This window comes from Saccopteryx bilineata, chromosome 4 (assembly GCF_036850765.1).
Source record: "Saccopteryx bilineata isolate mSacBil1 chromosome 4, mSacBil1_pri_phased_curated, whole genome shotgun sequence".
NCBI classification, from domain to species: Eukaryota; Metazoa; Chordata; class Mammalia; order Chiroptera; family Emballonuridae; genus Saccopteryx; species Saccopteryx bilineata.
Genome location: NC_089493.1, coordinates 247,286,375 through 247,300,569, shown reverse-complemented (window position 1 = coordinate 247,300,569; position 14,195 = coordinate 247,286,375).

Here is a 14,195-nt window from a genome sequence, read left to right as displayed (position 1 = left end):
GATCTAGACTTAAGAAACTTTAAAAAAATAGGACCTAACAACATAAATAACTTGTAACAAAAACAGACTATGAATGGAGAGACAATTTTTCACTTTTTATAAGAAGTATCTGTTTGAAGTTCTTTGAGTTCCCTTGAAGCAATTAAGAATCACAAATATCACAACATATCCATTTAGGAACTTGTCAGCTAAATAAAAAATGAGGTTCAGAGGTACAGAGACACATCCTATTACAGTTATTTCACAAGTGATTGTTCTTGTGACCTTGTAGCTAACAGAGTAAAGGCCCTTCCAGTTGCCCCACAGAGTTTCTGTTTAATTAAGTTAATAATTTAATAACTATTAGAGGATCTGTGAAGTAAAAAGTAAAGGATAAAAGAATTCTACAGAAAGCAGAACATTTGGATAGATTCCATTTAGCCATTCAATATTTATTGAACACCTGTCTTATATTAAGAACTTTGCTAAGTACTGAGAAATACAAAGGTAATAAAAAATACTTTTCCCTCCAGAAGTTCACGGTTCACTATGGGAGCTGATGTAAACAATTCCAGTGATCTGTAAAATAAAGCTTTTTAAAATTTGGGGCAAGTGTAATAGAATTCTTTTAAGTAATACTGTTTTAGTATAATGTAAGACAAAATATTTGTTTCTGGCATAAGTAAACTCTAAAAGTTTGGTAAATTAAATGTTCAAATCAAGTAATAAAATATATTTGCACTAACCCTTCATGCACATATGTATTCCATTTCATGAGACACAATTTAAAATTAGTGTACCCACACTATTCATCTCTCCTGGTTCTGACCTTTGTTCAGACCTTTGTCATATGTCACATCTGACATATGACTCAAATTATTGTGAAAATGTGATAGAATGGAACAGAGGAGATAAGAAATGAATTTTGTAATAGTCAAAACTGTGATTCTGTCTTGCTAGATGTAACCCTAATCACTTGTTGTCCTGAATTATCTGATTGTCTATTTGGGGAAACGCAGAGGAGTGGGAATTCTGGAAAGACCTGTGCTCATACTATTGCTTAGCCATTTCCTCCACCAAATATAAATGAAGCCACAGATACTGTGAGAGATTCTATAAGAAAACAGATAAATAGACTTCAAAATATGAAGAAAACAGGATCCCAGAGAAGACTTTCTTTTAAGAAATAATGTTGTTGTTTTTTTTATTTAATGAAATACACGGATAGGTTAAAGTTATCCTTTAAATGTTAAATGTTATTAGTTTTAAAAAGATAAATGTAATCCTAAGTAATCACCAAATATTAATATTACTGAATATATGTTACAGCTCATGGAGCAAAGAGAATGAGCAGAGAAGAAAAATTTTTTCTTTGTGTCTCCTTTTTTTCATGTATCCCCCTTTCTCTGTTTCCTCTTCCTTTCTCCTCATCCTCCTTTACAAAATATCAAGAATTCTGGCTTAATCATATAACAGTCAAGTGCTTTGGGAGCTCAGATGAATGTGATATTGTGTGAGGTGAGGTGACATCTGAACTTCACCCTCAAGGGAGGAGGAGTTTATCAAGGAGAAAAATGACCCGGGTAATAGGTGACATGGATTTGCACTGAGAATTGATGTGACCTGTCAGGAATGACAATCAGCACTGCTACCTAATATAGCATCTGCCTTGACCGCACACAATTTTGAACCTCTCTTATTACATTCCTCAAAATGCAGCCAGTTACAAGATCTTCTGATTAATAAGTATTGTTTTCTAACCCTTTAAGAAAATTAGAGGTAATACAGCAGTCAAAAACAATTAGACAGAATTAGATGGTTTTCACCTTAATACCTATGTGAGGGCTTTGTGGGCCCTCGGGAGAGGCCATGAAGGGAAACTGAAGACATGGGCCCAGAACTGAAAAGTCATGAGAAAAACTTCATCTTTATTTAAAATTCCTAACTTCAACCTTTTCCCCTTTAAAACCCTGGACCCTACTAAATAGCAGAATCTCTCTTCCTCTTTTTCCTGCTTGGCTGCATGTCTTCCCTACCCCTATTGCGAAAGCCAGTTCAAAACTCAGCAATATGATTGCCCCAGTTAATAATCTAGCTATGCTAAATGTAGATCAAAACTATTTTAATGGGTATATCTGGGACTCTTTGTTATTTCATATATAATCTTTTTTATACATGTCAATGAAAAAAATGAAATGATTTTAGATTTCATACTGAGAGAAAACTGTGTAAATAATTATAAAAGAGAGGAAAATATGTTTATAGCAATGTAAGTTCCATGAGATACACAAAACTATATTAAAAGGATATTGCATGTATTATTATTATTATTTTAATTTTTCTTTTTTACTAATTTTTAGAGAGGAGAGAGAGAGAGAGAGAGAGAGAGAGAGAGAGAGGGAAGGGGGAGGGAGGAGCAGGAAGCATCAACTCCCATATGTGCCTTGACCAGGAAGCCCAGGGTTTTGAACTGGTAACCTCAGCACTCCAGGTCAATGATTTATCCACTGCGCCACCATAGGTCAGGCTGTATTATTTTTAATATTCTGAATCAGCAGTTTCAAATATTTTAAATTCTGAATTGGAAGTTGAGATTGTAAATTTTTTATTTTATTATTCAAAATATATTGGAGGTTTTCACCAAGATTCATCCATTTTTTTTTCTGATTTTATGAGCCAAATCTAACCTTCAGCTGGCTCCCTTCACTGTTTCTCTTACAATTTTACCTCCAATCCTCTCACAGTCACCTGCTGACATCTCTTTTATTGATGCCAAATGTCTTACTTTTTAATCAGAAGTCTGTCCCTAAGTCTTCTTTTGCCAAAGATTACATCCTATTACCTTTTGTAAATGACCTTATTTGTTTCACTTTTCTAAACATATTAAAATAAATAAAAAACTAATTTTAAGAAATATTTTTGGAGAAACTTCAATATTTTTTCTCTTACAACAATTTACTTTTCACCTGGAGGTAGAAGATACTTTTGACAACTAATAGTATTGCCCAGAGAGATCCTTGTCAAAGAGGAAATAAATGCTTCCACCGCTTTTGTGTGGTGAGGTAAGATAGAGACAATGTACCTTGAGATTTAAAAATCCTCATTATGACTGGTTGAAAACCAGCATATTGAGTTTCTGCTATGAAGATAATATGGACTGAGTTTATTGGAACGTGGAGAAAGCAAGCTTTAAATGAGACATCTCCAGCCCTGGGAAGGCTGTTCAAAGGCACAGAAAACCTCTGACAACTCTGTGAAAAAAGTAAAGAAAACATCAGGAGGAAATGATTTCTCAAGTGTGTATGAATAAAATGTTTTTTATTTCAAAGAGTGCTTACCTCTGAGAAGTGCTGGTCCCCTATCTAACCCCATCCCTTAAAATATATGTTAGTTTTTTCATGAAATAGAAATATAGTATTTTAGAAAAATGTCAAAGCCCAGCAGCTCTGCACAGACCCTTGAGTATATTGAAAGATTAGTCAGAGATCCAGACAATGGTTGTGACACTAAACTACAGAATTGAGGCTATCCAGGAGAAAATGAAAAGTAAATTTCTCTATGGATCATAGGGAAGAACTGCCTGTCTCTCAAATCCCAGATGGAGAGAATTCAAACACCTGATTTTCCTGCTGAAGCTTCAGAAGTCTAAGAGGGTGAATCAGACCCTCTTGTACTCTGTCATGCATCCTCTCAGGATCACCTGATTCTGTGAAGTTTCCTGCCGAATTCCACTAAGGATATGTTGACAGTACCTTGGCTCAAGCATGCTTCATGTGACTTCTGCTTTTCATAGTGCATTCTCAATGCTCTGATGTGGGACTCTGGTGAGGGATAGTGTGGCATACACACATGCACAGCTCAGACACATGAGACATGATTTGCTAACCCACCCAGGGATGCTCTCAGAAAGAAAGGGACAAGTACTTTTCCTGGAGATCATTTGTGGACAATTTGAGTAATAGTCTGTTAATCCTTAGAAGGTATCAATGGGATTGAACTCCAATGGTCATGCCCAGTGAACAATCCAATAACAGACTTTTATGTGTACTCTTCACTTTTCCCTGCTTCCTCTCACTGGTACCTCAGTTATGCTCCCTATAGCCATGTCCCATCATTTTCCAGATAAACCACTGATACACAAATCTTTAGTTCAGTCTCTTCTTCTGGTTAAAAATTTTAAATCCTTTTCAGAATACTCATAAGTGGTTTTGTGTCAGAAGTTTAAGTTTCTAAATCTATAGAGCCAACCATACTGAGGTATGTATCTAGGCAAGAGAGTAAAGGTTTATTCACTTTTACTGAAGACCTTATCTATAGAGACCATTAGTGAAAGTTCATTATTCTTTCAATGTTTAATGGTTTGCTTTCTTTAAGCTACTTTGATGAATCTCAGTCTACAAAGACCTCTCTCTCTTTTTTTCCTTACCAAAGTGTCTTGTCTTAGGTCTTAATCTCCTCGTATCTTATCTAAAATGCTTCAGGTTCAACCAGCCATTGGCCTTCTGGGTCTTTCTTATTATAAGATTTGAAAGTGACCTTACTTAACATCTTATCACCTCATGAGTCTAATAAAAAATCCTAAGGGTAGACAATTGGTAAATTAGCTGACCAAGATACTCCAAATGGTACACTTCAGATAAATTACTTTGTCTACTACCTACACCTCAAATGGACAAGCATGACTAAAATTATCTCTAGAAAAAAAATTAATATTATCAATAAATACAATATTTCCCCCGATGTATGTTTTCAGTATTTTGTTTTACTGTTTTCCCCCAAATAGAGTAATACTTGCATTCTATTATGTCAGACATTGTATTTCATCTTCCTATGAACTACATACAGTTATCAAAAAAATGTATATTATTAAATATTATACAATTTAGTGAGCTACATATATTTCACAAGACATTCAATAAAATCAAAATAAAAAAACAAGGAATATATTTTGGGCAGCATATTCTGATTTGTATGAAGATGATGGGAATGTACAGAGTCCTTATTACAATACAAGTAGAATAAGATAATGTTCTATTATCTGATTTCTTTTGTGTTTGATATTTATTTATACCTCTGAACTCATATACAGAAGACTGAGTTTATGTAACTCCTCAGTTTATTGCACATAATCAACCTTGTTTAATAAAAATTTCTTGAAGATGGCGATGGAGTAGGCAGACATAACAACTTCCATCTCCCAGAACCAAAGTGGATTACAACATAATTTTAAGAACCATCACCGGGAAAAACCAATGTGAAGTCAGTATACACGGCCTCCATCACAGCAGCCAGGACCATGCAGGTTCGCATTGGATTTGAACAGTCAGTAAAGAAACAACAGAGCCAAAAACTGGTGGGCCATCATCTTTAATCCTAGCTTGCACCCAGCAGGCAAGTAAAAATACACACTGGGCTCCAAAACCCACTCACATCCAGTGCTTACAAAGTTACAAACTTATCCGAGTTTCCAAGAATCAAAGGTTTCTAGCTCACCAGACTTATTCACCTCTGTTCCCCATCTCCTTCCTTCTCCTTGCACAAACTCTGCACAAACTGGCTTCTCACTCAACACTCCGCCATCTTGGCTGCCTCTCCTGGCCTCCTCCATGTGGCCTTTCTCTGCTCTCCTCTCTGCTCTCTCCTCTAATGCTAATCTCAGGAACCGAGAGAGCAAGCTCCCATTCTGCCCCCATTTTATAGTGTAGAAATCAAAACCTTTAATCCAATATACATAATAGGGAAGTCTTTAATACAAAGTCACTTATCTGGGGCATGATGGGACTGTACCACCCCACATCAAAAAGGGTTGGAAAGTCTTAGTCCTAAAACCAAGCCCCAGGCTACAAGGATCCTGCCTGCCCACAGCCCACCCCCAACACACATTAATATCACCTGGGCCTCCACGTGGGCAGTGCCATCTTTAACAAAGTGAGCATAATATATTTTATCTGCCTAACAACCAACTTTGGACTAAACTAAGAGGACTCTTCAACCAAGGAACACTGAGGAAGCCACACTGATACTGGTAGAAAAAGCGGAAACGTGGAGGGCTGCCCAGCTCCCCTGAGCGAACAGCAGCCCGGAGAGACTTGTGTGGCAGGAAGTGAGTTTAGCAGAGAGGGGAGAGTCCTGAGCCCCAGGAACAAAGCCCCAGCCTGCAGCCCCAGGGCCTAGAAGAGGTGTATGGACAGGATTTAGCTGGAAAGAAGTCAGGGTAGTGTTTGTGAGAAAGAGACTGATTTCTTAGACACAGTATTCTTCTTAAAGGGACCATGCAGAAAACCTCTCTCACAACCACTCACCCGGGGCTCCAGGGGACGGGGAGAGGGGAGAGGACTAGAGCAGTGGGAAGAGAGTGTAATCTAGGAGGCACAGGGAGAAATGCTTTGAGGGACAGCCACCCTAATCCCTGGGCTGAGTCACTCTCCAAATCTGAAGTGAATATTTCCCCTGGAAACAGCAATACCAGCAAAGGGAAGTAGGACACCAGCCAAACAAGCTCTCCCATGGTACTTACAGCAGAGTCATTTAGAAGGAGGGAGCTTTCCGGATGAGAGTAGTGAGTGTTAGGGTCTGAGCTGCAGCGCCCCTACCTACATGGCTGAGGACTCTCCCAAGGGCGGCGGTAGCAGGATGCGGAAGCGCGGTTCCGTTGGCAAGGGCAAAAACTGGCTGGCCACCACTGAGGCCCAGTCTTGTCAGGCTGGGGCAGAGGGGATGCGCAAAAGTAATCAAGCCCAGCTGCATGCTGCCTGCAATTCAGCCTGCAGGGGAAGGGCAGTAGCCCATGAAGGAGTGGAGACCTGCCCTTGAGCAAAGGCACAAGAGCGCAGCCTCGGCAGCCTTGGGAACCCAAGCCTGCGGCCTAATGCAGGAGCCGGCTCCTCCCATGGGGCTGGAGTGAAAGCCTAGAACAGGTGGAGTCCAGCAACTGAGCAAGGGCAGGCAGCTCCGCCGGCCCTTGGTGCCCTCGGGGTCAAGGCTTGAGGCCGGGCATAGCGAATAACCTCACCCGCGGGGGAAAGGTGAAGGCTGAAGCCACAAACACAAGCACATGATCACAGCCCCTCCCTGAAGGAGAAATGGAAACCACAGCAACAGCCCCAGTGGGCTGGCACCAGCAACACCCATAACCAAACACACTAGGCAGCAGCAGCAGAGGGGTTGCTGGGCCTTCAGACAGACCACACCTAGGGAACACAGAGGCCACACCAAGTGGACTCCAGTGGCCAAAACCTTTTTTTACACAGACAAAATGGGAAGACAGAGAAATGCAACACAAATGAATCAAGAGAAATTCCCAGAAAAGGACCTGAATGAGTCAGATATAACCAAATTTCTAGATGCAGAGTTTAAAATAACGATTATTAGGATGCTCAAAGATCTTAGAACAACAATAGATAGTCATTACGAACACCTAAATACAGAAATAGCAAATAAAAAAAGGACATTGAAATAATAAAAAAGAATCAGTCAGAAATGACAAATACAATATCAGAAATAAAGAACACAACGAAAGGAATTAAAAGCAGGATGGATGAAGCTGAGAATCGAATCAGCGAGTTAGAGGACAAAATAAATGAAGGCATGGAAGCAGAGCAGAAAAAAGAAAAGAGACTCAAAAAGTCTGAGGAAACTCTAAGAGAGTTCTGTGACAACATGAAGAGAAATAACATCCGCATCATAGGGGTTCCTAAAGAAGAAGAGAAAGAACAAGGGATAGAGACTTTGTTCAAACATATCATAGCTGAAAACTTCCCTAAATTAAGGCAGGAAAACATCTCACAGGTTCAAGAAGCACAGAGAACTCCATTAGAGAGAAACCCAAGGAAATCTACACCAAGACAAATCATAATTAAAATACCAAAGCTAGTGATAAGAGAAGATATTAGAAGCTGCAAGAGAAAAAAAGGCTATCACCTACAAAGGAGCCCCAATAAGGATGACTTCTGACTTCTCAACAAAAACACATGAGGCCAAAAGAGAATGGCAAGAAATATTCAAAGTAATGCAGAACAAGAGCCTACAACCAAGACTACTTTATCCAGCAAGGCTATCATTTAAAATTGAAGGAGAAATAAAAAGCTTTCCAGACCAAAACAAAAACAAAAACCTGAAGGAATTCACTACAACCAAACCAATGCTGCAAGAAATGCTAAGGGGCCTGTTGTAAACAGATCAAAGGGGAAAAAGAATATAGCAAAAGAGGAATACAGTTTTAAAGGATAAAATGGCAATAAGCAGTTACATGTCAATAATAACCTTAAATGTAAATGGATTAAATGATTCGATCTAAAGACATAGAGTAGCTGCGTGGATAAGAAAACAGGACCCATACATATTCTGTGTACAAGAAACACACCATAAAACAAAAGATGCACAGAGACTGAAAATAAAACGATGGAAAAAAATATTTCACACAAATGGAAATTAAAAAAAAGCCAGGGTAGCAATACTTATATCAGAAAAAATGGACTTTAAAACAAAGGCAATAGTAAGAGATAAAGAAGATCATTACATAATGATAAAGGGAGCAATCCAACAGGAAGATATAACCATTATAAATGTCTACACACCTAATATAGGAGCACCTAAATATATAAAACAGACTTTGATGGATTTAAAGGGTAAGATCAACAGCAATACTATAATAGTAGGGGATTTCAATACTCCACTAACATCATTAGATAGATCCTCAAGAAAAAAAATTAATAAAGAAACAGCAGACTTAAAGGACATACTAGATCAACTCGATTTAATAATCTTCAGAACCTTTCACCCCAAAGCAGCAGAATATACATTCTTTTCAAGTGCTCATGGTACATTCACGAGGATAGACCACATTTTAGGGCACAAAGGTGGTCTTAACAAATTTAAGAAAATTGAAATCCTATCAAGCACTTTCTCTGATCACAATAGCATGAAACTAGAAATCAACCACTACAGAAAAACTGAAAAATACTCAAACACTTAGAAACTAAATAGCATGTTATTAAATAATGGATGGGTTAACAATGAGATCAAAGAAGAAATAAAAAAATTCCTAGAAATGAATGATAATGAGCATATATCAACTCAAAATTTATGGGACACAGCAATGCAGTCCTGAGAGGGAAGTTCATAGCATTACAGGCATACCTTAAAAAGCTAGAAAAAGCTCAAATAAACAACTTGACCCTGCATCTAAAAACTCAAAAAAAAAAAAAAAACTAAAAAAAAAAAAAAAGCAAGTAAAGCCCAGAGGTAGTAGAAAGAAAGAAATAATAAAGATCTGTGAGGAAAAAAATGACATAGAGGCTGAAGAAACAATACAGAGAATCAATGAAACCAGGAGCTGGTCTTTGAAAAGGTAAACAAGGTCGATGAACCTTCAACCAGACTCACCAAGGAAAAGAGAGGACTCAAATAAATAAAATTAGAAATGAGAGTGGAGAAATAACAACTGACACAACAGAAATACAAAATATTGTAAGAAAATACTATGAAGAACTGTATGCCAAAAACTAGACAACCTAGATGAAATGGACAAATTCTTTAAAACATATAATCTTCCAAAAATTAATCTGGAAGAATCAGAAAACCTAAACAAACCGATTATAACAAATGAGATCAAAACTGTTATCCAAAAACTCCCCCTAAAAAAAGTCCTGGGCCTGATGGCTTCACAAGTGAATTCTACCAAATATTTAAAGAAGAACTAACTACTATCCTTCATAAGCTATTTCAAAAAATTCAAGAGGAAGGAAAATTTCCAAGCTCTTTTTATGAGGCAAGCATAATTCTAATTCCAAAACCAGGCAAAGACAACACAAAAAAAGAAAATTATAGGCCAATATCCCTGATGAATTTAGATGCTAAAATCCTCAACAAAGTATTAGCAAACAGGATCCAGCAATATCTGAGAAAAATCATACACCATGATCAAGTGGGATTTATTCTTGAGAGGCAAGGCTGGTACAATATTTGCAAATCAATCAATGTGATTCATCACATAAACAAAAGAAAGGAGAAAACCACATGATAATATCAACTGATGCAGAAAAAGCATTTGATAAAATCTAGCACCCATTCATGATCAAAACTCTCAGCAAGGTGGGAATACAGGGAACATACCTCAACATGATAAAGGCCATCTATGACAAACCCACAGCCAACATCATACTCAATGGAAAAAAATTAAAAGGAATCTCCTTAAGATCAGGAACAAGGCAGGGGAGCCCTCTTTCACCACTCTTATTCAACATAGTCCTGGAAGTCCTATCCACAGCAATCAGACAGGAAGGAGAAATAAAAGGCATCCAAATTGGAAAAGATAAAGAAAACTATCATTATGTATATCAGATGATATGATATTGTATATAGAAAACCCTAAAGTCTCAGTCAAAAAATACTGGACCTGATAAATGAATTCAGCAAGGTGGCAGGATATAAAATTAATACTCAGAAATCAGAGGCATTTTTATACACTAACAATGAACTGTCAGAAAGAGAAACTAAGGAAACAATCCCCTTAACTATTGCAACCAAAAAAATGAAGTACCTAGGAATAAATTTAACCAGGGAGATTAAAGACTTATAGTCAGAAAATTATAAAACATTGATAAAAGAAATCAGGGAAGATATAAACAGGTGGAAGCATATACCGTGCTCATGGTTAGGAAGAATAAACATCATTAAAATGTTTATATTACCCAAAACAATTTATAAATTCAAAGCAATACCAATTAAAATACCAATGACATACTTCAAAGATATAGAACACATATTCCAAAACTTTATATGGAACCAAAAGAGAACACAAATAGCCTCAGCAATCTTGAAAAAGAAGAATAAAGTGGGAGGTATCACACTTCCAAATATAAAGTTATACTACAAGGCCATTGTACTCAAAACAGCCTGGTACTGGCATAAGAACAGGCATGTAGATCAATGGAACAGAACAGAGAACCCAGAAAAAAACCCACACCTTTATGGACAACTGATATTAGAGAAAGAAGGTAAGAGAATACAATGGAGTAAAGACAGCCTCTTCAATAAATGGTGTTGGGAAAATTGGACAGCTACCTGCAAAAAAATGAAACTAGACCACCAACTTACACCATTCACGAAAATAAACTCAAAATGGATAAAAGACTTAAATGTAAGCGGTAAAACCATAAGCATCTTAGAAGAAAATATAGGCAGTAAGCTCTCTGACATCTTTCGCAGCAATATATTTGCTGATTTATATCCACGGGCAAGTGAAATAAAAGATAGGACAAACAAATGGGACTATATCAAACTAAAAAGCTTTTGCACAGCTCAAGACAATAAGAACAGAATAAAAAGACAAAATACACAATGGGAGAACATATTCAACAATACGTCTGATAAGGGGTTAATAACCAAAATTTATAAAGAACTTGTAAAACTCAACACTAGAAAGACAAACAATCCAATCAAAAAATGAGCAAAAGAAATGAATAGACACTTCTCCAAAGAGGACATACAGATGGCCAATAGGCACATGAAAAAATGTTCAACATCACTAATCATTAGAGAAATGCAAATTAAAACCACAATGAGCTATCACCTCATACCAGTCAGAATGGCACTCATCAACAAAACAACACAGAATAAGTGCTGATGAGGATGTGGAGAAAAGGGAACCCTTCTGTACTGTTGGTTGGAGTGCAGACTGATGCAACCACTATGGAAAACAGTATGGAAATTCCTCAAAAAATTAAAAATCAAACTGCCTTTTGACCTACCTATCCCACTTTTAGGAATATACCCCAAGAATACCATAGCACTGTTTGGTGCTATGCACTCCCATGTTTATGGCAGCATTGTTCACAATAGCGAAGATCTGGAAACAGCCCAAGTGTCCGTCAGTGGACGAGTGGATTAAAAACTTTGGTACATATATACTATGGAATACTACTCAGCCATAAGAAATGATGACATCGTCTCTTTTACAACAACATGGATGGACCTTGAGAATGTTATACTGAGTGAAATACGTAAATTTGAAAAAACTAAGAACTATATGAATCCATACATAGGTTGGACATGAAAATGAGATTTAGAGACATGGACAAGAGTGTGGTGGTTACAGGGAGTGGGGAGGAGAGGAAGGGGGTTGGGAGAGGAAGGGGGTTGGGACAGGTGAGGGGCACAAGGAAAACCAGTTAGAAGGTGACAGAAGACAACTGGACTTTGGGTGATGAGAATTCAGCATAATTGAATGTCAGAATAACCTAGAGATGTTTTCTCTGAACATATGTACCCTGATTTATCAATGTCACCCCATTAAAATTAATAAAAAATTTCTTCTCTTGCTCTATTCATTCATTCTTCAATTAATTTGTGTTTGTCTATTCTATTTTACTTATCTTTACCCCCACGCAACAACTTTAATGTATTCAATGTCTTTCTGTTTATCTAAATATTCTTTTACAAAATGAGAATTGTAAAATGTGCAAAAGTTTTAACTTAGTTAAATGACACTATGTTATGTATCTTATTATAGTTCTTAATTTTTTCACTGAGAATTGTGCTTAAAGACCCATTCAGAGTTTCACCTGTGCCTATACTACAGAAAATCACAGGAAAACATTGCCCCTATCCCAACAATAAGAATAGGAAAGAAAATGTATAGAGGGTTTTTGTTTTGTTTTGTTTTGTTCTTTGAGTCCACCAGTGAGCTAAAATCTCAAGGCAATGAGGTGAATTAAAATCTTAGGGGTGACAAACTCCTCCAAGGAAAGATGGAATATATAAACTGCTTTGTACTGGCAAAGTACAGAAGAAAGGAGAAGCGCCAATTAAAGTAAGTAAGGAGAAAAAAAAAACTGAAATGTTATCAAATATGTGAAGGCAAAGTATGAACTAGTATGACAGGTTAAAAATCCTTGTGAGTTCCAGAACGAAAAGGAGTTTCCAGTCACTTACCAGATTTTTCTCGAAGACCTTTACCTGATATCCATTAGAAAGAGTGGAGGCAATAAAGGATACCTGAAAAAACTTTCCTTAATAATTAATGAAAGCATGGAAGTTATGACCAGTGGCTGCTTTGAAACAGACATGAAACCCACAAGTGACTGGGATACTTCTCTCACATGAAATAAAACTAGCCTTCCTCCAGGTATGGGTGAGGAAACCTGATTATCCTCTTACCCCCAAAACTGTAAGCTTCACTGGAGAAGGGATAAAACAATAGTTGTCTCCTAGGGAGGAACAGGACAGCAGCTTCCTCTTCCTGCCCCTGGCAAAGATTGGCTGCTACTGGTGGAAAAATAGCAAGTCTCTTGTTCCAAGCGTCCTACACTAATACAAAGTAAAAGCCTATTGTCACTGGAAGAGGAATGAGAAATCAGCCTGTGCTCAAGATTCCCTGGGCAAGATCACCATTTATAAGCAGCATGGCTGCTCCGTAGGGAAGGATGAAATGCTGAGAATAAACTCCCTCAGTGCTCCATGGAGCTCAGGATTAGAGGAACTAATGATCAGATTATCTCAATTCCTCACACAATCTGATGACAACAGAGGCAAACTGATTTCAAACAGTGAATACTGTTTACCTCACTCTCTATCCCTTTTTGGAAATAATGTTCAAAACGTTATGAAAACCATAATTGCAAAAGACACACATAACCATGAAAAAAAAAAAGATCTACCAGAAAAAGATAAAGCAGTCTACAAAATCAGACTCAGAGATGGTCCAGATCTTGAAAATACTAAACTTGACATGAACATTAAAATAACTATAATAGGCCCTGGCTGGTAGGGTCAGTGGTAGAGTGTTGGCCCAGTGTGTGGAAGTCCCGGGTTTGATCCCCCGCCAGGGCACACAGGAGAAGCACCCATCTGCTTCTCCACCCCTCCCCCTCTCCTTCCTCTCTATCTCTCTCTTCCCCTCCTGCAGCCAAGGCTCCATTGGAGCAAAGTTGGCCTGGGCACTGAGGACAGCTCCATGGCCTCCACCTCAGGAGCTAGAATGTCTCTGTTGCAGCAGAGCAATGCCCCAGATGGGCAGAGCATCACCCCCTGGTGGGTATGCCAGGTGGATCTTGGTTGGGAGCATGAGGGAGTCTGTCTGACTGCCTCCCCACTTCTAACTTTGGGAAATACAAATAATAATAATAATAATAACTACAATAAATACATTCATAAGTTTAGTGGAAATAAGAGCAATATAGATAGATGAACAGATGGATATTTTGACAGAGATATAG